This window comes from Camelus dromedarius, chromosome 2 (genome assembly GCF_036321535.1).
Source record: "Camelus dromedarius isolate mCamDro1 chromosome 2, mCamDro1.pat, whole genome shotgun sequence".
In the NCBI taxonomy this organism is placed as follows: Eukaryota; Metazoa; Chordata; class Mammalia; order Artiodactyla; family Camelidae; genus Camelus; species Camelus dromedarius.
In genome coordinates, this window is record NC_087437.1 from 71847020 (window position 1) to 71870971 (window position 23952).

The 23952-nt window shown below is 46.7% G+C and overlaps 1 protein-coding gene across 7 annotated transcripts in view; it reads right to left on the bottom strand.

Annotated features, from left to right (window-relative positions):
• BOC (BOC cell adhesion associated, oncogene regulated) overlaps window positions 1-23952 on the bottom strand; it is a 133347-nt gene that overhangs the window by 33399 nt on the left and 75996 nt on the right. Inside the window, exon 1 of one of the 7 annotated variants that reach the window (XM_064495281.1) lies at window positions 14023-14190. The exons of the other annotated variants lie outside the window; for them this stretch is intronic. The gene's annotated coding sequence lies outside the window, so the exon portion shown is untranslated. Of the gene's footprint in view, window positions 1-14022; window positions 14191-23952 lie in introns of those variants that run through there. 7 annotated transcript variants of the gene reach the window in all.

Sequence of the window (23952 nt, forward strand, 5' to 3'; positions counted from 1 at the left end):
TTAGTATATTTCCAGGAGAGTGACTTATACTCAAAATGTTCTCTCTTTTGGACCAGTTTATCTAATTAGTGACTCTTTCAAAGACTTACAGTCACCAGTGAAAAATCATACGAGGCTGTTAAGCCACCCAACTGAGAGATGTGCTGTGGCCCCGGGTCTCTGGAGTTCTGGCCACCCGCCCAGTCTGTTGTAAGATCTGATCTTCAGTCTCTCAACCCCCAATTGCTCCTTCAACAAGGGCCTGAAGGCTGGGCTGCGGGGCTCTTGCTCTGTCAGGAAGTGCCTGAGATCTGCTTAAACACTTCCCTTCTCCACGCTCCTTTGGCCCTTCTGTCTTTTCACTCAGCTGTTGAGTGTCAAGGCCCAACAAACACCTCTCCAAACCAGATCTAGGACCCAGCCCTACACTGTTGTTAAGAATGTTTCCCAGTAAAGAGTTCTTTCCCCTTGGTTTTTCATCCTTCCCTTTGCCTCGTGTCTTTGATATCAGAGCACCTCCAAAACTCCTCCACTGTTCTGGGAAAGGACAAGGGGACATTTTCCATAAGAGGTTTGAAAGAAAATTTTTAAGCTTTTCCTGACAACGTAATTTCCTCTTGGTGTAGAGAGCGCTTTTGCTCTTTTTCAGACAATGCAGTAAATCAAAGGGTCATATTATAAAGCGACATTAAGGAAAGCTGCAAAGGATGTGAGTACAGACGGGGAAGGGAAGGGCGGGGAAGGGCGGTGGTGGAGGCGGGGGCGGGGTGCCTGTCATCACCGCAGGTACCTCGCTAAGCTCTTTGCACAAGGTATTCTTTTCATCGTCAGAAAAACTCGACAACGTGGGGACTCACCCATTTTACAGGTGAAGAAAGTGAGTTCCAGAGGGTAGGTAACTTGTCCAAGGTCACATAACTGTAGGCCTGGAATGAAACCCAGGTTGGGCTCATTCCAAAGTTCTGTGCTTTTTAACCACAATAGTAGCTTTTTCATGTTTTTTCTATCAGTGCTCTGCACCCAGTGGGTGCTTAATGAATGGAGTTGGAATAAGAGTGAGGCAAAACAATGAGGAATTTTAACAGTGATTTCTGAATCGCTGTTCATTAAGGAAAAGTTCGTGAACATATTTACAAACCACGCAAGCTTTTGGTGTCCTCTCAGTCATTCAGATACTAGTTCTAGTTCTCTGCTTTTTCCCAGTGAAATGAAGTATTTATCTAGAACACTGCATGAATTACCAGTTATAGGATTTTAGGGAAATTGCTTGCTCCCGACACGCACCAGTTTCCCCAACTCCTTAAAGAGAACTCCGACACCTGTTCCTCCCTCCCCAAGGAAGGGAGAAGGAAGGAAAGTAAGGATGGAGGCGGCTCGGCGGGGAGACAATGAATATAAAGTAATAAAGGGCAGAAAGAAGACATGCAGACAAAGAGGGACAGGAGGGCTGTTTCTCATCCTGGCACAGGGTGGCTACAGAGGTGTTTGGTGGTTGTAAAGTCGACAAAGGTTTTACTGAGGAAATTCAGCCCAGACCGCCTCCTGCTTAACGAGGGCCAGCCAAACAATTCCTGTTACTTCTGCACCCTGGGTAATTTACAAGGTTCAAAATGGAAACAGACCCCACTGCTGCTGCCAGCCACCATCCGGCTTTGAAATGCAGCAGGGAGAAAAGAATGTAGCTGGAGAGGGAGAGGGAGGGAGAGGAAGCAGGTGTCCAAAGGGGGAGAAAGGAGTTAACTCGTTGATCCCCACGACAGAGTTGTGAGCAGGTAGCACTCAATGAGCCCAGAGCACGACACGTGGGGTCTCCCTCACGTAAAAGCAGAATTGCACCAAAAATGTGGAGGGAGGAATCATAGATGTAGCTGTGATGCATCTTATTTAGCAGCTGGGGAAACTGAGTTACTTCTGGACCAAGTTACCTAGTGAGCTTGGTCTAGAAAGATAGGTCCAAAAATACAGGTTTCGGAGAACATTTTTTTTTTAATGATTAAAAAAAGGGCAAATGAGGCTTAGCTGGAGTACCTAATTGCAGTGTCACTTTGTCCCACTGTGAAATAAACAAGGAACAATTTCAAAGTTGGGTGAAGGCAACAGTAAGGCCTGTTATTTTTCTTGGCAATGCAAAGTATGTCTAGATCCGGCTTATTTTCTCTGCATTTTCTCAGAAAAAGAGATCAAGGGGGAAAAAAATCAAGAGCAGAGAGAAGGGAAAATGAATTCTTGACATGAATTCCTCCTTGAGGCCTAGGTACTTGCTATTTTTTAAGGGTTATTTGGACTCAAAAATAAAAGAAAATGCGCCTGAGTTTTACTGGCGACATACGTGTTCCCACTGAAATAATCTCCAGGCAGACGGTTTTGAAACTTTCCAAAAACAACAACAGCAGAATACACGTCTAAGGTTGAGACCAAGCATGAGAAATTATAGCCTTGGAGTATTTATTTTGCGAGAAAATTACAAACAACGGAGAGTCGATCATCAGCAGGAGGAGACCAGCTCCACCTTCTCCCAGGAGGGCTGGCTGGCCGGCTGGAGTGAAACCAGGGCACTCGAGGCCACGTCGCATGCTCTGATCACCCAGGCCCCTGCAGCTCTCTCAGAAAGAGAAGCCTGCATGGTCTAAGATGCGAAACACACCCTGTGGATGTCCTATGACCAATAACCAAGATGAGCTACACAGCAGCCCATGTGATTTAGCAGAAAGCACAGAGTTTATCTTAAAAAACATTCTTCCAGTGGCAAGAATGAGATCTGACAAAGCTTTTTTTTTTCCCATCGGTTGAGAGGGGGCTACCTACATGAAAAAAAGAAGTATTTCTGACCCCAAGTTACATTTTTTTGTATGTTTCCAATTCTATGGAGTAAGATTCCCAACTGTCTTTAAAGGCAGAGAGAAGTTCTGCCCCTAGAAGGTGATGCCAAGTGGCTGACAGGTGTGGGCTGGCAGCCCTCTGGCCTCAAGAAAGAGGGTGGTGCTCCTGGACCAAGGAGTGACACTGGCGGAATACTTGGGGAAACAAGTGAATTTAATTCTCAGACGGCTGAATATGTGAGTTTATGTAAACCTAGAAGAAGGATTTAAGAAAGGGCATTTTTTTACTTAAAAAGTTTTTACCCACAGATGTAATTAAAGGGAAACATTTTAAATTAGGAGGGATCTCAGAAAAAAAAAATAATCGCTTAGAATAACACCTAACAGGTATCTGGTATTACAAGTGAGGAAAGCAAGGTGCAGAGAGGCTAAGTGATTTGCAGAAGGTCGCCCAATTAAGACAGATCTAGGGCTACAGGTCAGGACTCCTGACTCCTAGTCCAGCGCTCTGTCCACTACCTTGACTCTGCCTCCCAGAAAATTGTTTCTGGGTCATATTAACCAACTGCTTAGAGCTGCTTTTAGAACTAAATTTAGAAGGTTTTTTGAATTTACTTTCTCATGCCTAAAAATATCACCTGGATCATTATCTGTAACAGTAACTTTCTGTGTGGTCATTTTTATTCTTTACCATTTAGATCCTAATCTGGAAGAATCCTACTGTTCTTCACACAAACCTCTTCAATAGAATTTTCTGCGACGATGAAAATGTTCTGTATTTGCACTGTCCCAAATGTTAAGATAGCCACTAACTACTTGTGGCAGTTAAATACTTGAAGTGTAGCTAATATGACTAAGGAATTGAATTTTTTAACATTTTTTATTGATTTATAATCATTTTACAATGTTGTGTCAAATTCCAGTGTAGAGCACAATTTTTCAGTTAGACATGAACATATATATATTCATTGTCACATTTTTTCCTCTGTAAGCTACCACAAGATCTTACATATATTTCCCTGTGCTATACAGTATAATTTTGTTTATCTTTTCTACATTTGGGCGGGAAGGGATAGACTGGGATTTCAAAATGTAGGAATTGAATTTTTAATTTTAAGTTAGCCAATAGGGCTAGTGGTTACCAAATTAGGGAATGCGGTTCAAGACTATTAACTGGAACATCCACCCAGACAGCTCTGATGTCACACAGGGGAGAATGACAATGGTTTGATGGTCTTAAGTATGAGCCATGCTCCAGCCAGCCTCTAAATATATCTCTAACTTATTCCTTATCCAAAGTTTGTGTATGTGTTTTCTATTAAAAAACTGTGTGTACTGTGATATTATTATATTGGGAAGGAAAAACATCACTGTGATCTACCATACACCAGACAGCATGCAAGGCACTGTATCAGAGGATGGATTCTGTCCTGAGAAGCTTAAAACAAAGCTTAGAATAAGTCAGCCAGTGCTCGGCAAATACCCATAAGCTCTTTATTTCCTAACCTCCTCCACAGGTGGCTTAGGACCATGTGACCAGTGCTGGCCAATGGCCTGTAAGTGAACATGTTCTGTGTCACTTCCGGGCTAAGGCAGTTAAGAGCTAGAGAACTAGGGGGGCGGTGTGTCCCTCCTCCCAGCCCCGGTGAGCACGTCATGTTCCAGGAGGCACAGCTGCAGGATGGAAGGCAGACAATCTACGACAGGAGAAGCACTCAGTCCTTGTTGCATAAAACCACTGAAGTTTTGGGATTACGCTCATGTAACAACTCTAACATTCTTTACCCTAAAACTTCACCTGATCACCAGCTTCATTACAAACGGGAAGTGGCAAACGAGAGCAGAGGGAGGAGAGCATTTTTAATTTCAGGTCTTCAGGAACGGTTTTCTGGATATGTGGGTTTGAAAATGGGTCTTCTGGAATATGCACACGGAAAGAGACAGGCCCTGCAGGGAGGTGACCCCAACTTGGTGGGAAGGGTCTGTTTGCAGGGGGTGCATCAAGCAATCTGGCTGTCACAGGATGCCTATCTCGAACAGTGGTCTCCTAACCTTTCTGATTTTGCTCCCATAGGAGAAACATATTCTGGGCAAATATCGCTAATGCATGCATATTTATTCATAAATTTAGTGCATGTGCTGCCAGACTAAAATTTATGAGTAGGCAGAGATGAAATCATATTTTAATGACTTGTTAATCACAACTGTCTTATAATAGCATTAAGCAAATACCTGAAGGCAGCAAGCCTACTTAGGGTTAGATTCATCACTAATGATATGGATGTAATCTCTTTGAAAAGGTCTGCTTGAATGCTAATTATGTTGTTGACTTCTCATCAGACCCCATTATTATGGGATATATTTGTTTCTACTTCCTAATGTGACTGGAAAAGGGGTCAGCTCTGCTGTTTCCATCCTGTCTGCAAGTGCTTAGATTATCAGCACATCAACCCAGTTTCTTTGTAGCAATCTCTTTAAGCCACTTGTCCTTTTGGGAGTTAATTTAGTTAAAACTAAATAATATAATCTGTAAATCCACTTAACAGAGAACAGGAACACTGGGGAGTGAATGAACAAGTGAGTGAGGTTGCCCCTACCCCAGCCCCCTCTAGCCCACCCCCACCCTGCCAAGCCCTCCAAGCAGTGCAGGTCCTTCGTGCTGTGGCGACACGCACACTGCCTGACACAGGACTAAAGGAACGATAGCAATCCTAATGTTAAATATTAGGAAGCTGAATTTCTTTCCTATTCATTTTGTGGACAGAAATCAACTTTAAGAGACCCTCTTATCTCCCAGCGCCCCAGTGGAATATGTTCTATTTCCCCTTCGGGGCTTGCACCCCGCTTTGGAGACTATTCCAGAAGAATGAAAAAGAGGCAAGGGAAAAACTGAGATTGAGTCATGTTGTGAAAGACTAGGAAAAAGAGCCTGAAGTTAACACCATAGACAGAGGGGGAATGCTGATGGTTTTGAGAAGGAAATATATAACCAAAGAGGCATTTGGGGGAGATTAGCAAAACCTGGGCTCCTAACCCACTCTGAACTCCAAAGTTATAACAAGCTGCTAATTCTACTCAGGTAGGTGGACCCTTTACGATCCAGCCAAGGAGCAAGGAAGAGTCTGGTCACAGCATCTTAGCTCTGGGGAGGAATCCCCCACCAGAGAGAAGCCACCTCTGCCTTCTGAGTAAAGAGGAGGTTTGGTCTCTTGATTTGCCCACTGGACACATCTAATCCTCTCTCACCTTCACCACTTCAGGAAAAAGTTACTTGGGAGTCTCATTTCTCTGTCACACATACTTCTCCCTCAAAATGGCCTAATTTCTTTAAAGAGATTAAAAAAAAAATCTACCCTTAAAGAAAGGGAAAGAGGGGGAAAAAACCCACAAACCTTACTGCTAAACTGAAAAAAGAGAAAAGGAAAACCACTTCCTTTCTTCTGCACTCGCCTCTCAACTCCCCCACCCCTATTCCATATAAATTCAATTTGACAACCCTACTAATTGGATAAACGCAGCTCCTACACTCCTGGAAGGCCATTCCCTTTTCTTTTTTGTTGTTTTTGGAGGGCTCAAAACAGGGTGATTGTGCTGTTCTTTAACACGAATTCCATCTGCTTTATTTCTCTCTCTCCATTCACCACTCCTCCTGAATATTTATGAGGCCTTCCCTCAGGCCTACCCCCTCCACCCCACCCCTACCTCCTTCCTCCCTCAACCCACCCCACCCCCCAGCCTCCTCTCCCTTCTCTCAGAGCAGGACAAAAACCTTCCAAATGGCCCCCCCTCCTTGCTTTAGATAAACACAGGCAGTGTCAAGTGTGAGGGGTAGGGGGAGGTGGGGAGGGGGTTCAACTGCCAGTCAAGCCCCCGGCCTTCAATGAGGCCCAGGGGCCTCCCCTAATCTGCTGCATGCTTGCCATATGGGAGCTGTGTTGCCCGGGGAAACACTAACAGGCAGAACGGAGCTTAATAGAGTCCATATTCATTGTAATGCAGTGAGATGGCTCAAGGCACCACTGCCCCTTCGGTCCAGTTTCATTCTTCTGTTTCCTTCTTTCTTTCTGTTTTTCCTCCCTTTTTCTTTGTTTCTTCCTTTTAAAAGGACTGGGTCCCCAGAGACTCTAATCTGGAGAGGTCTGGGCTGGCAGAAAGGCCGGACTGTGGAGTTAAGAGGGAGGAAGGTGAGGTGATGTTGAGGTGGCGGCGGGAGCTGGCAGGGAGAGGCGAGGAGCGGGAGCGCCGAGAGCCGGGCGGGGAGGGCGGGGAGCGCCGAGAGCAGGGCAGGAGGGCGGGGCTGGGGCACGTGGTACTGCAGGTGTGCGGTGTGCGCGCGGCCTTGAGGCTGAGCACTTGTGGAGAGAGTGTGGCGGGTGTGGATGGTCCCTCCGGGCCTTGGAGCACAGAAGCCTGTATATTTATTCAGCTTTCTGTGTCTAGGTATCCCAAATCCCCCTCCCATCCCAGTCAATTTAAGGTCATTAAAGCCAGGAACACCTGTTTCCCCGAGATGTCAAGCCTGTGGCCAATTCCCACCTCTCCACAGTTGCCTTGAAAAAGTCGCAAGTTTTGCAATGGGATGAAACTGCTTTCAAAATAAATCTCTGTAGGGGCAGAAGACCCACCAGCCTGCCAAGTTGGGGCCCACTTTCTCCTCTGGCTGGTCTGGCACTAAGGAAGAGGTGACAGTTGTGGTCCGCCACAGCCAAACCAAGGGCATATGGAGCCTCTCTGCATGGATGGAGTGGGCTGTCTAGCAGTTGAAGCTGTGTCGTAAGTGTATCTGCTAGGAGTGAGCCTCGGGGCTCCCTGAGGTCAAAGGTGCACTTTCCCCAGGGCCAAAAAGGGAAGGAGGGGAGAGATGTGGGGAGAGAACAGAGTACATTTCTCCCAACTTCTCAGAAAAAATAAAACTGGTAACCGAACTATGACAGCATTCCTCAAAAAATAATCTGTTTTGTAGGTTGTGAAACAAAGTTACTGGTTCTGTGACTGTAAAAAAAAAAATTCCAAATTTAAAATCAAGATAGAAAATGAAAGCAAAGCTATAAAAACTTCCACATACTCTCCTACAGCTGAAACTTGAATCCCATGGCCTGGCACTCTGGACGAGCTCAGTAAATGGTTGCTGAAGGAGTGAACCGTGTACACGCTGCTGTGGTTGTTCCATTGCTCACCAAGAACTGGAAACTCTTTACCCAACTGACAACTGCAGTCAGGGCTTGGGTGGGTGACAATGGCTTGAACAGAAGAAGCAAAATGCTGCTGCACTTTTGCTAGGAGTGGTCCTGCCACAGTGATGCCTGCATCTATCACACCGGCCTTTCACTGCCTGCCTCACCCAGCGCCAGGCAGGCAGGCTGTCAGAGAAAACTGCTCAAACCCATATTCCGGAGCTCACTGTGGTTTGTTTTTTGTCCCCCAAGCTTACCCTATTCTACTTTCCTTGCTCTTATCCCACTGAAATGCATCATGAATCTGCAGTTTCCCAAGGGGTTGGGCAAGACTGCAGGAGAGTATGTGAAAGTTCTTATTTTATTTTGCTTTTATCCTGATTTTAAGGCCCTATGTCCAACAACCCTTCAGGAAATGGGGCAATGATATCTTGAGAGCCAGGTCCAATTTCAACTCCTAGTTCTAAAACCTAAATAGCATTTGGTTACCTGAAATTCTACCCAGAGGCCAATCTCAGCATCAAATCCATTTTTAACTATTAGGGGCCCATAAAGGCAGTACCCCCTTCCCTGAAGACCCCAAACCAGAGTAGGTGCAGACACACAACTGCACAGGGCCTTCTAGGACTCAGTGCACTCACCCTCCCTGCAGAAGCAGCCTGCCTTCCCCTCCAACTTCTGTGTTTGTACGGCACCCTATTCCTGGTCATTCTGATCCCACATACTGTATGTGTTACAGAGTAGCCTGTGGGGACACCTGAAGCCCCACGACAAGCCAGTCCTGAAGCACCCTGGGAGCTCAGCAGGGCTGCCAAGCTCTCCCAGCCCTCCCCGCAGAGAGCGCTTTGGTCAGTAATCTTAGCACCGACGTGTGTGATGTGGTGAGAGCCAGAATGGCCAGCTCTTAAGGAAAGCAGGGGCGGCTTCTCTGGTCCAGACCAAATGCTTGCTTTTCATTTCACTGCTCAGAGGACACCCACTAATGACCTGCTTCTACAAACAAACTCAAACTCATCTGCTCTTCCCCTATCTTCCCTACACACCACCTGCTCCGCTGCCCAACCCGGGACTCACCTTTGTCTCCTGGCTCTCCCCGATTCTCCACCCCAGGATCTGATCAGTCGTGTGGATTCTAACTATGGCAAGAGCAACCAGAGAAATACAATGCGAGTGGCATACAGCATTCAAACTTTTCTAGGAGCCACATTGAAAAATCAAGTGGAAATAATTTTAATAGTATCTTTTCTTTCTTTCTTTTTTTTCTTTTTCAGTGCAGGTACTGAGGATTGAACCCAAGACCTCGAGCACGCTAAGCATGTGCTCTACCACTGAGCTATACCCCACCTCTCCAAGAGTATCTTTTTTTTTAACACAATATATCCAAAATACTACTACTTCAACATATAGTCAATATAAAAGTTATTAATGAGATGTTTTATATTTTGTTTTAAGTCTTTCAAATCTGGTGTGTATTTTCTATTTACTTACACATCCCAGTGCAAACTAGCCATATTTCAGGTGCCCTATTGCCATGTGTGTCAGTGGCTACTGTACTGGACAGTACACGTCTAGGGCCCTCACACTGGCTCCCTGATTTTCCTCTCCCCAACTAATAAGCCCTCACATTGTCACCTACTTTCTTTCTAGAATTTCAAGCTCAAGCCAACAGTAAAAATGACAAATGAGCTGCCACCATTCACGGAGCAATGCCTCCTATAGGCCATCACCCATAATTTGCTTACTTTGATACAATTCTCACAATGGCCCTGTACCATCAACTCGTTTTATAAATGAGGAAACTAAAGCTCAGAGTGATTAAATATTTTGTCCAAGATCACACAGTCACACAGATGGTAAATCACAGAGTCAGGATTTGAACGAGTCTGCCTGACTCTAAAACCCCTGCCTCTTGGCACTCTAGCCTACTGCTTGAAGTAAATCATGACCTAATAATCGATGGACTATTACGCAGCCATTTAGCACAATAATTAGAAAGATCAAGTAGCAACATGAAAAATGTTAAAAAGATATTAAGGAAAAGCACAGATCTTATTTTGTAAAAAGCATGTGAGCAGTTGGGTGTGACCTGGAAGGGAATATGAAATCAAAGCAGCTGATTTGAAAACGTGAAGGAATTATGAGTGATTTTTTCCCCCCTTTTGGGGTCAGTTAAAAACAAACAGACAAAGGAGCTAATAGACTCACCTCTGATAGCTCCCCAAATGACTATGATTAAATGAAGTTCAAACTCCTTCACATAACCTCCCAGGTTCCTAACTGGGCTGCAGCCAGCCTTTCCTTTGTCTTCCTCCACAAGCCCTAAACCCTGGGCAAGCTACTTTCTCACTCTTTTCCTTCTACCAGAACCATCTTCTCCTTCTCCCTTCATTATCCTTCAAAACTTAGCTCAAACGTCACCATATGATGCCGCCAGTGACTAGTCCTCATCCCAGTTTCCAAAGGGTTTTGCTTACCTATTGCAGCATTTCCATAATGACTTACAGATTTGTCTGTCTGTAATGTGCCTCTTTTCCCAGACTATAGACTTCCTGAAGGCAAGGATGTGTCCAATTTCTCTCGGTAACCCTAGCACCTGGAAAAGTGTTGGCACACCACTTGGTCAATGTTTGCTGAGCGGAAGGGTTTATTCAGATGAGAAATTTGGGACTGAGAAGGAATGCTAATCCAAACCACAGACCTTCAGGAGGAATGCCTAGAGACACGCTTACTCGGAATCCAGGGGTTTTTCTAGGGGGAAGGACTGTAACCCTGGCCTTTATTTTTCAAACCCAAATGGCCCTTAGACGAGTAGGTGGCCTGAGGGGAGGACCAAGCGGCCTGAGGGAAGTCACTGTCCCTGCAGCTGCTCCTATTACTTGGGGTTTCATTCAAGAACCTTCTTTGCTTTCCTTCTCTTCTCCCCAGACCAATACCCGACTAAGTCTGTGCCTCTGGGCTTCCTGCAGCCACTGAACTGCCTGGAACCACCGTATTGAGGACGATATGGTGACTGGGTGTCATCTCACCAGCACCCCGTGACCCTGAGTTTGAGGCCAGGGTGGAAGGAAGCAGGCAGAGGGGGATGGGAGAAGGAGAAAGAAGAACTCTGTGGAGTGAGAAAGAGCACAGGTTCAGGCCTGAAGCGAGAGCATGGGAGGGATGCGGGCAAAGATGCAGGAAAGGCCATCAAACACGCTGAGCTCCTACTCTGTGCTGAGCCCAGTGCTGGGGGCACATATAACACTGTCACTTTTCATCCTGACAGCTCAGGGAGTGTCCCTGTCCCCTTTACAGATGGGGAGGGAGATTATTAACACCCTTCTTGCTCCTTTACCACACAAAGATTTTAGGGCTCAACTCAAATTTTTCTTACAGACATAGCTTCTCTACCAAGGGACAACACTGAAACTGTAGGGTCAGGTGCGGGAAAACCATGAGCCCTGGGTCTGGATATGAGCTCTGCCACTCTGTCCCCTCGGCAGAAGGTGACTTTGGGTGAATTACATAATCCCTGACCTTCGGTTTACCCTCTGTGAAAATGAGAATGATAATACCCCCTTGCTGAGCTGCTAATACGAGTTAAGGAGATTATGTGTGAAAGCAGCCTGCACATAGCAACCAGGACGACAGGTGTCACAGAACTTCTCTACTGAAAGCCATTCACTGGAGGTCTAATTTCAGACTGTGGCATTGCCACCTGGTGGGCTCTGAGATTAATGTCCTTTAAGACTTGAAGACCCATTGTATTTTAACAACTCCAGACATATGCGCTATCATCTCTTTGCTCACGGTTCCTTATTAAGATGTACAAAATTAAGCAATGGCCCGATTTTGCTGCCCTACAACACATGCATCAGGAGTTCAACAAATATTCTTGGCTGAAAAAAAAGCAGTAACACCTACATTCTACACAGTGTTTTACAGAATCTCACAATAGCCCTGTGGGACAGAAGATGCCTAGACAGTGCTATAGCGTTCCCAAGTTTGTGGCAAGCCAATTTCTAGCCTTTCAATCTCCACCCAACACTAGTCAACATTTATATCACTTAAGCTAATGACCTCTCCCACCACCGCCCCCTGCCCCCGTTTATGCCCCCTCTCTGCACTCTCTTGATGATGATAATGATGATAATGATCATAATTTCTCTGTAGTGTCTCTACTTGTTTGCAGAGAAAAGGGAAAGATCCCTGTCAGATAGTAGATCATTTGGGACAAGAAGTTCTGGAGATGTGTTTACAGAAAGGAAAACACAGCCCCAACCCCTTTCTGACTCTCCACTTGCAGCTCCAGATCGAGTTCACCTCGACCTCATCAGTGAATGCACAAAGCCACAACAAACCACCTGCTCTTTTTGCACCTACTGGTTTCTAATTACAGCCTATGGCCAGGGCTCTAGCCACACAAGTAAACAATAAAGGAAAATGGTAACATAGTGGCTGGAGAGGAAACAGGAGCATCCACTCCCAAGGCTTCTGGCGCTCATAGCTGACAAAAGATCCAAGGTAAAAGGAATTAATTAGAGCTCGGGTAGACAGCACAAAGTATATAAACACACCAGTCCCAGGAACTGAACAGCACTTAAGGCAGATCTTAACAGCTTGAAGTCCGCTTCTCCTAGGATGAAGGACTTTTGCAAGTGAGCCATGTGGAGCCGTGTGTGAACACAAACTTTGCTGTCCTAAGCAGGCTCAGGGGAAGAAGGCTGGAACACCGGAAGGTGCCCGCTGAAAGCGATGGAGCCCTGAGAGGAATAGGACATATTACCCCAGGAAATACACCAGGGAGCAACCAACGCTCAGTCTGCAATACACACAGAACCACAGAAAAGGCACTTTCCCCAAACCATCCAGAAGAATAACAGGATTTGGCTCAGTGGGAGAGTAGGAGAGACAAGGTTTTCTGCTTAGTGTTCATGGTGAGCAGAGCAGATAAAGCAGCTGGCAACCCCAAAGTCACTCCTGATGAGAGATACAAGTCCCTGGGGATGGCTCAGGGCAGAAGTCAGGTCAGTTCAGCAAAACCACACTGAGCACCCACTAGGTGCCACGTGGTGTATGGGGGAGTGGCAGGGCCACAGAGAAGACCAGGCAGTATCCCACCCTTGAAGAGCTTGGAAGCTCCTCAATGTTCACCTGGACTGTATCTTTCCACTACACCAACTTAAAATGCAGCGTGGCCTCAAGAAAAGATCAGAGTCAAAGATAAACTTGATTTTACAAAGCACAGGCAAAGCACCAGAACCACTAGCAAAAGCATCAGAAGCAGGACAAAAGAAACACGGCACACACTGGAGCACAGACACACACTCAGGCTCTGCTCAGCACAGCAGTTCTCCAACACAGGCCTTTTCACAGGTCCTGGGTTCAACCCCCAGTATCACCATTAAACCTCTCTTCAGCTGGCATCCGACTGCACTGTGACTCGGACAGTTTCTCTCCAAGACTCTCCTGCAAGCAAGAAACCCTCACCCTGACACTGAGGAAGAACCACTTTGATGCAGGACAGAAGAATCTCTCAGAGTCATGTTGAAGGAAAAAAATAGATCACATTAGCGAATCATCTAGAATGACTGGTACAAAGCAGTTTGTTCAATAAATGACAGCAACTTTTCAAATCTGAGTAACTCCCTTCAGGGTTACTCATAGGAGTATTTTCATTAGTCTGATCCTTGTTGCAGATTATTCCTAGTATTTTAATACAAAAGGTTTAAGAATAGGTAAATTTCTCAGGCACCAGACCCCCTCACCCAGGCTTTCCAGGCATCTTGCTCTGGGCATGTATACTCACTAAGTCTCAGACAGACCGACGACAGACACACGTGCATGTGCACATGTGCTCACAGTGAGCAGCTCCAGCTTTCCGGCTCCAGCGGGTAAGTGTGCTTTCGAATCATGAGAGTTTACTTTCTTTCCCACCTGACCTCACACAAACCCACTTTCTTCACCTCTCTGACCCCCAAATGTACACATTCAGTCCCCCACCCACCCCCACCCCCAATCTTCCTCAATTAGAAAGCTCTTTTAAACCACCTAAAACTTAAAATAAATACCAGTTTGGAAACGTGAAGCATGCTCCAGTCCGTCTGACTGTCCCTGCTTTCTCTGCTGGAAGCCCACGACCCAAACTGCTGTAGGTTCTCCCAAACTTGCGAAGCCCGGGCCTTGGTGCAAGGCTGCCACCCCCGGAGTAAACAAACATGGCGCCCCGCCAGCTGGGTCAGGCACCACTATTTATAGCCGAGCAAAGTGTGGGCGTGATGGAGGGTGGGGAGCGGAGGGGGTGGGGATAATGTGAGCAGCTACTCCTGGTTCCACAGCTGCAGCGAGGATCCCTGCCGACGTTCTGCTGTCCCAGGTGCAATCCATCCTGTGTGACTAATACCATCATCCCTGTGCTGGAGGGAAGCCGGAAGCCTCATTGCTGTAGCCCCAGCACCTATCGCGGTGTTTGGCATGTAATAGGAGTGCAGTAAGTATTTGTTGATTAAATGAACAGATGAACTTTTTTCTTCCTGCCTACCCTACAAGGTTGCAGATGGAGGAGGGGGAGTAGGTGGAGGGAAGGTTAGTGAGGAATGTTTAAAATAGTGCTTCTAAAAACCTATACAGGATGTTCACTACAAAAAAAAATTTAGGGAACTGCTCTGCTAAGAAAAGCTAATTAGGTTCTTTGCTGCAGGCCTTTTCAGAGCCTTTAATGTGCTATTATGCATTGTGAAGCACCAAGAGGGGGATAGAGTATGCACTGAAGGCTGAACTCGCTTAACCACAGGCCTGGCCTTATTTGACCACAGGCTTCGACCGACTTGACCACAGTACTCTTTTTCTCAGAGTACCATTAGTGAGGAAAATTTCATCAAATACACTTTGGGAAATGTTGGCATAAGAGGTTCCTGGAGAATATCCCAAAAGCAACTTGTAAAACAGCATCCCATGTCTGTAATTTTTTAAAAATTGCATGTGAATCTATCATGTATAGTTATTTGGGTTGTCACAGGAAAAGGTCGAGACATTTAAATGTTAACATCAGTTAACAATTGCATTTTTTATACTTACTACTTCAGAAATATTCAAAGTGGGTTTTGTAATTATCACTCCTATAATTAAAAAGGTAAATTTGAAAAAAACACTACCCCAAATATTATCATATCACTGAAATTTTATCTTCCCACACGCCTGGGGGCCTCACATCCCAACAACCTCTTGGGCTGTAAAATGTCTCTGCCCCATTATCACATCTGAGGGGTTTCCTGCATTTACCTTCAACAGTCAACATCTTTGGCTTGTAAAGAACCCCTCCCCTAATTCCAGGATTCTGTTGCTTCCACATAATGTAGACAAGCCTTTTGGAAAAAATAAAAATGCATTTAATACTTAACAACCTTTACAAATCTGAAATTCTTTGTTTAGTAAGTTGTATAAAATATCCATCAAATACTTAGTTTGCTGACGTTACCATGTTGGGCATATTAACATTTAAAGACTGCCTTTTTTTCCCTACTAAATTACTAATTTCCTACTTTAACTGATTTGTAAATATAATTAAAAGTCATTCAGATTTAGTGAATGTAACACACCATGTTTTGTCACAGTATGAGATTAAAGTTAACATTTAGAATTCGAAGAAATAGTCAATCTTGGCATAAAACAGTATATTGGACCATTTGTTGAGTTACTCTGTGAGATGATGTGCATCTGAGACAAGAGGGAAGGGGGCAGGGCACAAGCACTGAAGGAACGACATAGCCATTGAGGATACGACACAAACTGGTTAGAACCAAGATGGCAGTAGATTCAATTTCCAGTAGACCTGGAGCCTTGTGGCACACCCATGGGCGCCATGACAGTTCCTAGGCTGACCATAAAAGGTCAAAAAATGGACAGGGGCCTGATTCCTGGAAATCCCTGCCCCTTCCCCAAAGTAGTTGGAATAATCCTCCCACTTGTTAATATATGAAATGACGGAGCCCATAAAAACTAACAGCTCTGCACCTCATGGTTGCTCTCTCTCGCCTTCTGCAACGACCCGCACTCTGTCTCTGGAGTGTGTATTCACCTTAACTTTAGACACCCTCACAACTCTCGGTCTCTCTCCCTCTCACCTTTTGAGATGGCCACATTCTGCCTGTGGAGTGTGTATCTCTCTAAATAAACTTGCTTTCACTTTACCATGCCTTGCTCTTGAATTCTTTCCTGTGCGAGGCAAGAACCTGTTCTCCGGCAACACATCTATTACCTTGTCTAATCTCTAAAGCAGTCCATGAAGGAGGTAGTATTGAGACGAGGTAAGGGGACAGGGCACAACCATTAAAAGAATGACATAGCAACTGAAGATTTGACTCACAGTAGACCTTGAGGCCCAAGATGGCGGGAGACTTCACTTCCAGTAGACCTTGAGCTTCATTATATGCTCATTATAATATATTAGCATGGTAAATGGCACTCCCACAGGCGCCATGACAGTTCTGAGGCTAACCATAAAAGGTAAAAAAGTGGGTGGTGGCCCCGTTCCTGGGAATCCCAGCCCCTTCCCCAAAGTAGTGGAAATAATCCTCCCACTTGGTAGCATATGAAGTTACTAAGCCCATAAAAATGAACAACCCCACACTGCATGGTCACTTTCTCTTTTCTTCTAAGAGGGCCCATGCTCTATCTGTGGAGTGTGTATCTCTCTGAATAAATCTACTTTTACTCAGCTATGGCTCGCTCTTGATTTTTTCCTGCCCAAAGCCAAGGATCCTCACTTGGCGGGGCACATCCCAGGGACCCACCAGAGACCTGGAACACACGACCATCCTCTGGTGCCCCATTTTCCTGTATATACTATTGTCATCCCCATTTTACAGATGCAGCAATTGAGGCTCAGTGAGGTTAAGCATCTTGCTCAAGTAAAGGTTTCAAAGCCAGGGCTATCTGCTCCCCTTGCCTGCTGGTCTTAGTGTCCTTAGTAGATTCAAGCAGATACACCAAAAAAGGAAGCTGAGAAAGACTGACAAAACCCAAATCAGTCTGAGTTGGAGACATGCACCAACCAGCATGTTTCGGGAGGGATTGGTTGGGCATGTCCCACAGTGCACTCTGCACCCAGCTCCTGAAGATGCTTTGTCTCCACCCTACTCGGAGTCAGTCCTGAGGTCTGAGCCCCTCGATCCTGTCCAAAAGTTGGCAGCACCCCTTTGAGTCTAGATCCAAGTAATACGCACCAGCATGTAGTGAGAAACAAAAAAACTCCTCCGTTTCTTAATCTGGCCTCTCTTATCTTCCTTCTGTTCTCACGTAAGCATTAGATTGGAGGTTCCCAACTCTGGCTGCATAGAAGAATCTCCTGGGGACATTCAAACATGTCAACGCCTGGGCAGTACCTCAGGCAAATTCAGTTAGAACCTTTGGCGGTGGGGCCAAGGCATCAGCATTTTCAAAACTCTTTCCTGGAAACTGTCATGTGCAGCCAGGGGTAGGAACCAATGGGTGTTTCCCCCAAGGATCTGGGAGTCCTTTGAAGGTCTGCCAGAAACGCCCTAGCTGCACTGGACGCCATAGTTGGAATTGCAAGTTTTGCATAAAGATGTCTATATTATTTTTAGAGAAATTCTTGCCATTTTTAAAGCTGAGGTTTTTTTTACCCCACAACTTGAATATTTTAATACATTTTAACGAATGAAACATGGTCTCAAAATTTCTCTCAGATTTCCCCAAATATTTTCTGGACTTTCAGATTCCTAGTTTTCTCCTCTTCACACAGAAATGAAAACCCAAGAGGAGGCCACCATTGCAAAAAGCACCTACTTTGGGGGCCAAGACAGCTTCCATTGTAGCAAAGAAGACACTCAAATAGGTCCCTGGGCCACAGTCACCCCTACAGGGCTACCACCTCCTACTTCTGGGGGGTGCGGGAGCAGGGCTTGGGAGGTCAGAAGGAAACCAGAAGTTTTCCAAGCATATGTACATTTTAGCATTTGCACATCAAAACTGGAAATGCCCTCAGTGATTCCCTGAACAAATTCAGAACAGCCTCCAGGGGCTGACAGACCACCAGGAAATGGAACAGGTGTTGGCCATCCAGGGGTCCCCCATCCACTTAACACCACATCACACCTGAGGGCTTTGGCTCCCCTGGAGCTGGCTTTTTGACATCCCAAAGGGTTAACAGCTCAGCAGAGCTCCTGGCCTTTCCCTCCCCATGGAGTAGATTTTCAGTTTGGTCCCTGCTGGGGAGGAGACTTGGGTCCCACCCAGCCCCTCCCCATCTGCAGCCCTCCCACTCCAGGAATGAAGCTGCCACTGCCCAGCATATGCCCAAACTGGTTTCATCTCCTTCCAAATCCATTTTGTGTCTTAACTTCTGCCAAGAATAAAAATTAAAACACTCACACACACATCATGCGTGTATGGAAGGGGAGGGCCGGGCTGGAAGTTTAAACTGAAAAAGACCAGGCAGAGAGTGGGAGGGGCGTGTCGCTGATGAAAGTCAGGGCCTGGAGACTTCCTTGGGGTCTGTGTGGGCCTGGGCACACCCCACCTGAGGCCCCTGCTGGCTTCATTCAGGGTCAGACCTGAGGAGAAGCTTTTGCAGCATCTCCCCCTCCTGGTCCTCCAATACCCATTTCATCCATCCCACCCCTGCCCTGGAGCCACAGAGCAGCCAAACTGCCCAGCACTCCAAAGGCTGGAAGCAGGCTCTGTTCCCCATGCTTGGAGGAGCCCGTTCCTCGCCAACTGCAGAATGAATAAAATAGTGCTTGGAATGACACATGGGCCCTGGTGGTGCAGGCAGCTTGCAGGCTGCTTGTGGCCACCCAGAAAAACGAGTCTGGAGCTGGAGCTGCCATTAACACTCCTGTTCTACCACACCAGGGTCCGCAGATGCCTCAATCCGGGGGCCAGGCAAAGAGCGGTTCTGATCCAGCCCTCTCCCGTCATGTCTTGCTGATGACTTCTTCCTTCTCAGCAAAACCAGGAGCCCCTGAACAGCAGAATGATCACACCTAACCCTTCACTCATTCAGGATCCCCCAGGTTCAGAAAATGGCCCCTTACTCAACTCTAAACCACATCTACTGCCCCCTTTCCTCCCCAAATGATAAACTAAGTACTCACATTACTTACACCTGTCCAGATGGAACACATCCTGACTCATACAATCCCTTGCCATACAAGTCAGTAAATACTCATTGAGCACCTATTTAATATTAGGCTCTGTGGATCCAAAAATAGAGTTCAAGTGAGACAGGAGGGAAGAGGGCAGGGAACAAGCACTGAGAAATGACAGAGCAATTGAGGACAGGACAAACTAGTTAGAACCAATATGCTGGAAGATTCAACATCCTGTAGACCTGGAGCCTCATGGCACACACACAGGCACCATGGCAGCTGCTGACTGTAAAAGGTCAGAAAGTGGGCAGGTGCTTGATTTCTGGAAATCTCCACCCCTTCCCCAAAATAGTTGGAATAATCCTCCTACTTATTAGCATATGAAATTACCGACCCCATAAAAACTAACAATCCTGCACCTTGTGGTTGCTCTCTCTCTTGCCTTCTGAGACAGCCCTCACTCTGTCTATGGAGTGTGTATCTACCTTTAAACTAAACATCCCTAGACCTCTTGGCCTCTCTCCCTCTCACCTTTCTGTGATGGCCCGCATCCTGCTTACGGAGTGTGTATCTCCTAAGCCGCTCCCCCTTCTGAGTGAGACAAACGGCACTCTGTCTATGGAGTGTGTGTGTCTCTAAACAAACTTGCCTTCACTTTACTATGCCTTGCTCTTGAATTCCTGTGCGAGGCAAGAACCTCTTTCTTTGGCAACACAAGCTTTCCCTGGGAGCTCTGCATCTGGTAAAGAAGACACACAGAAACATCTCAGAGAACTGCTAGAGCAACTGACGATCAAACCTGAGTGCCCTGGGCTGTCCTCTCTTGTCCACGCCACAGCGATGAGGGCATGGGAAGGCTGGATGACACACCTCTTTTGGAAAGGGTAACCTTGTGGCATCCATCCTTGTCCCATCTGCACACAAAATAATGAAAACAATGTAGTAGTTTAAAAGCTCTCTCGTTTGTCTTGATCATTGTTGAATCTGGGTGATGGGCACATAGGGTCAGGATACTCTTTTTTCTGCTTCTGTGTATTTGAGGTTTTAGATAGATGAATAATACTTACTTTTTCAATAGGATCACTAGAGCAAGATCCTTCCAAACCTACTCAATCCTGCACCAAGGTTCCAGGACACCACCCCCCCGCCATCGTATCATCTCAGTTAAGCCAAAAACAGCACTGTTGGGCAGATTGCCACGAGTGCTCAGGTTCTGGTAACATAGAGCAGTACACCCACTCTTTAACCTGCAAAGCCTCCTCAGTGTTAGGCCAAAGAGGCAGCCCCACCCCTGAAAGGGTTCTGTTGGTCATAAGCAGAGGAGGCCCTGAGGAGCAGATCTCCTTGGTCCTCTGGCTCAGGAACCCAGAGACAACTGGCAGCCCTCCATGCCCACTGCCTCCTTCCTGGGTCCTCCCTGCCCAGGGTGGGCCTTCCCCAGAACCTGGAGCACATCTCACAGATGGCAGGTTCCCACCTTTGGCTGGCTGTTTCCCTGATGGCAGAACCAACCAAGGGCACAAGCCCTAGGTCCGAGTAAAAGACCATACATCACTTTTCTCTGGACTTCCATTCCTCTACCTATAAAATTCTCAAACATACCGTAATTGACAAAACTCTGTAAACAGCCAAGTTCTCCAAGAATATGGGCTCTTGGGAAGGAATTATAAATCAGCAGCTTATCTCAAGCCAGTGATAATCATCATGATGATAATGGTGACACCAAGCACCTCCTCTGAGCCAAGAGCTCTTCCAATGAGAGAAGGTAGATAATGTAGTTCAAAGTGAAATGACCTTTGGCTTAGATCTGGGAAATATCCAGAATCTGGATTACACATGTTCTGAGGGCAGCAGGCATAGTGCTCAATGATCTGCCGGCTGATCAACTGAAAGGCCACCCCTGAATGGTTACGAACATCTTTAGGTCCACGTGAAAAATGCCTACAGAGGCACAAACAGCACCGTTCTCGGCAAGGTTTATTGCTGTGCATATGGATAACGAGAAACACCTCAAGTGACCCAAGAGAGGCAGGCTGCAGCGAGTTTCAGTGGGTGGGAGACAGGTCAGAACCCCCTGGCCTGGGAAAGGGTAACACACCTCTTCTTGGCTGAGATTAAAAGAAACAAGGTCTCACTGCTTTTCCCCCAACTAGACCACAGGTGCTAGCGCTGGCCTTGTGGTTAGTTTCCTTATGTGGGGAAAATTAGCTTTGCCTGCCTAACATTCCATCACAACTGGGTAGCTGGTCCTCGTTACTTGTGGGCTTTGAAAGCTGTAGAGCTTAACAGTTGTTCAGGAGCCTCCCTGTTCCACTTCCATGGAGGCTGCGTTTTTCTAGAGAGTGGGGAAGAGGGGTGGTGGGTAAAACTGGGACCCTGCTCCGGTTTCTACAGATTGTTCTGGAGGGGAAGTTCTAGAGAAGACCCAGACTGCACTGGAGACCTCCTTCCACCAACACTTACCGGTGCTCCACCCCATCCCCCGGGATGCTCACAACGTGCCTCTCTGCCCACTCCGCTCTAACAGGCGACCACACCATTGGGAGGTCCTGGCATGGCCCCCACTGTACAGAATACCATTCCTTACACTAAAGTTTTTTTTTGTTTTTTTAGTACATTACAAGATGTTTATAAACTCAGTGTTTCTAAGATCCCCCCCCCCCAAAAAAATCAGGAGAGGAAAAAAATCCCAAATGGTTTGTCAGATCACATATTTTCTTTTGGATTAACAAATGTGGCTCCTGCTCCTAGGCACACGCTGCAGGCATGCACCTGCAGAAGCCGGTCTGGGAGTCTTCTTCAGGACTCACTGCCTCCGGGGGGGAAGGAATGTGAGGAGGGGCACTCAGGAGTGAAGGATGGATTTGGCAGGGAACATGGGTCTCACCCTCGCGTGTTTAGCAGCTCTCTATCCTCGGCTTCCCCAAGCAAACTGAGGTGAGGACCAAGGCTTCCCATGCAGTGACGGTCAGTAATCAGTCACAGCCTTCCAGACTCTGGAGTTAGACCTGCAGTCTTGAGGGACGGGAAGGTTCAGCCCCAATTCCTAACAACAAAAGCAAGGACAGCTTGCCTGCAGAGAGTACTTCTCTGAAGAGTTTAAGGTGCTTTAAACACTCCACTGCATTAGTGCTCAGTCTTGGTGACAAACCTGGGGCAGGGACTATTAGTTTCCACTTACACACGTAGGTACAAGTAGGAAGAAGCACTGAACGGCAGCCCAGAGCTCTCAGTGAGTCCCTGGTCAGGCTACAGATCGGAGGCTGGGCGAGGCAAGGAGAGCAAACCAGAGGAGGAGGCGGGAAGGATTTGGATCATCGGAATCAAATTTCTACAGTCTGAAAGCTGGCTTTTCAAGGAGGCCAAAGAATCCTCTTCCTCCTTCTTACTAACTGATGCACCTGCCGAGTGTCCTTCAGAGTGAGAAGGTACCAGCTGGCCTCAGCTCTGTGTTTATTCCACACAGGAAGCAAGGGGAGCTGGGTCTAAATCTCAGTCCCTTCCCCTGGGGTTGGCACTCTTTCTACCTAGTACACCCCCTCTCCTCTTCAGCCTGACTCAACCAGATGGTTCACATGACCCCCACTCGCATGCACTTTACCCTAACCGTGGTCCAGAGCTGGAGTGAGGGTGGAGGAGCTCCTCCTTCTGCTCCTGTTACAAAATCCACAATCATCACCCAGCCCCTGAGAGCCTCTCTGTCTAGTGACTGGTTAGTGCCCTGAATATTGGAGTTCCTGCCACCACACTCCCAAGGAATCCTCATCTGCAAGGCTGCCGGGAGAAATAAGCACCTCTTGACAGGGAAAACGTTTCCCGTGCTCTTTGCGCCCGATCACTCTTCCTCCTCAATGACCACAAAACAAGCCCCAGCGCTCAGTCACTCTGGGCTCAGCACAGACACCCTGGAGCCCAGGTGGAGCTGAGACAGCGACTTCAGAGGCTGAGGGAGCTGTGGCCACTGCCGGATGTGGTGTGAAGGATGCTGCCTGCCCCGGAGGCTCACTTCCCCACCGCTAGTTCGAAGCTCCAGAGCAAGTAAAACAAACTACCAAGGAGGAAGGCAAACAGCCCAGTGCTCCTCCTGTCTCTCCACTTAAGAATGGGATGGGAAGGTCTGCACAGCTGGTACTTCCAGATGTGGAACCAAAACACAGGCAGCAACTGACAGTTTACCAGTCTGGGCTGAACTCCAGTAGCACCAGGGCCGGGCATGTTCAGTGGATGGCGACAAAGGAATAGCACTGCAGACCCGTGGGCTCTGGTCAGGTGGGTCTCAGCACTGGCTGGGGGCTCCTCCTTTGCCAGCGCATTGCACCCCAGCTGGATGTGTGTATGGGAGGGGGAGGGGGAGAAGGCCAGGTTTAAAATTGGAGGAGATTGCTAAGTGAAAAAAGCCAACCTGGAAAGACCATACACTGTGTGATGCCAACTATATGACATTCCGGAAAAGACAAAGCTACAAAGACAATAAAAGAGCTGAGGTTGCCAGGGATTGGGCGAGGGAAGGAAGGAGGGCCAAAAAGGTGGAGTACCAAGAATTTTTAGGCAGTGAAGCTATAATTCTGATATAATAATAATGGTGGATATGTGTCATTATGCATTTGTCAAAACCATAGACTGTATAATGCAAAAAGTGAGTCTTAATGTAAACTGTGGACTTTAATTAATAACAATGTGTCAGCACTGACTCACCAACTGTAGCAAATGTACTACACCAGCATAAGATGTTAGTAATAGGGGAAACGGGGGGGGGGGGTTGAGGGCTATGTGGCAACTCCCTATAATTTTCACTTAATTTTTTTCTATAAACCTACAATTGCTTTTTAAAAAGGCCATTAATTTTTTTTTAAGTTAAAAAACACCCGGAGGAGGCAGCTTGGGCCGTTC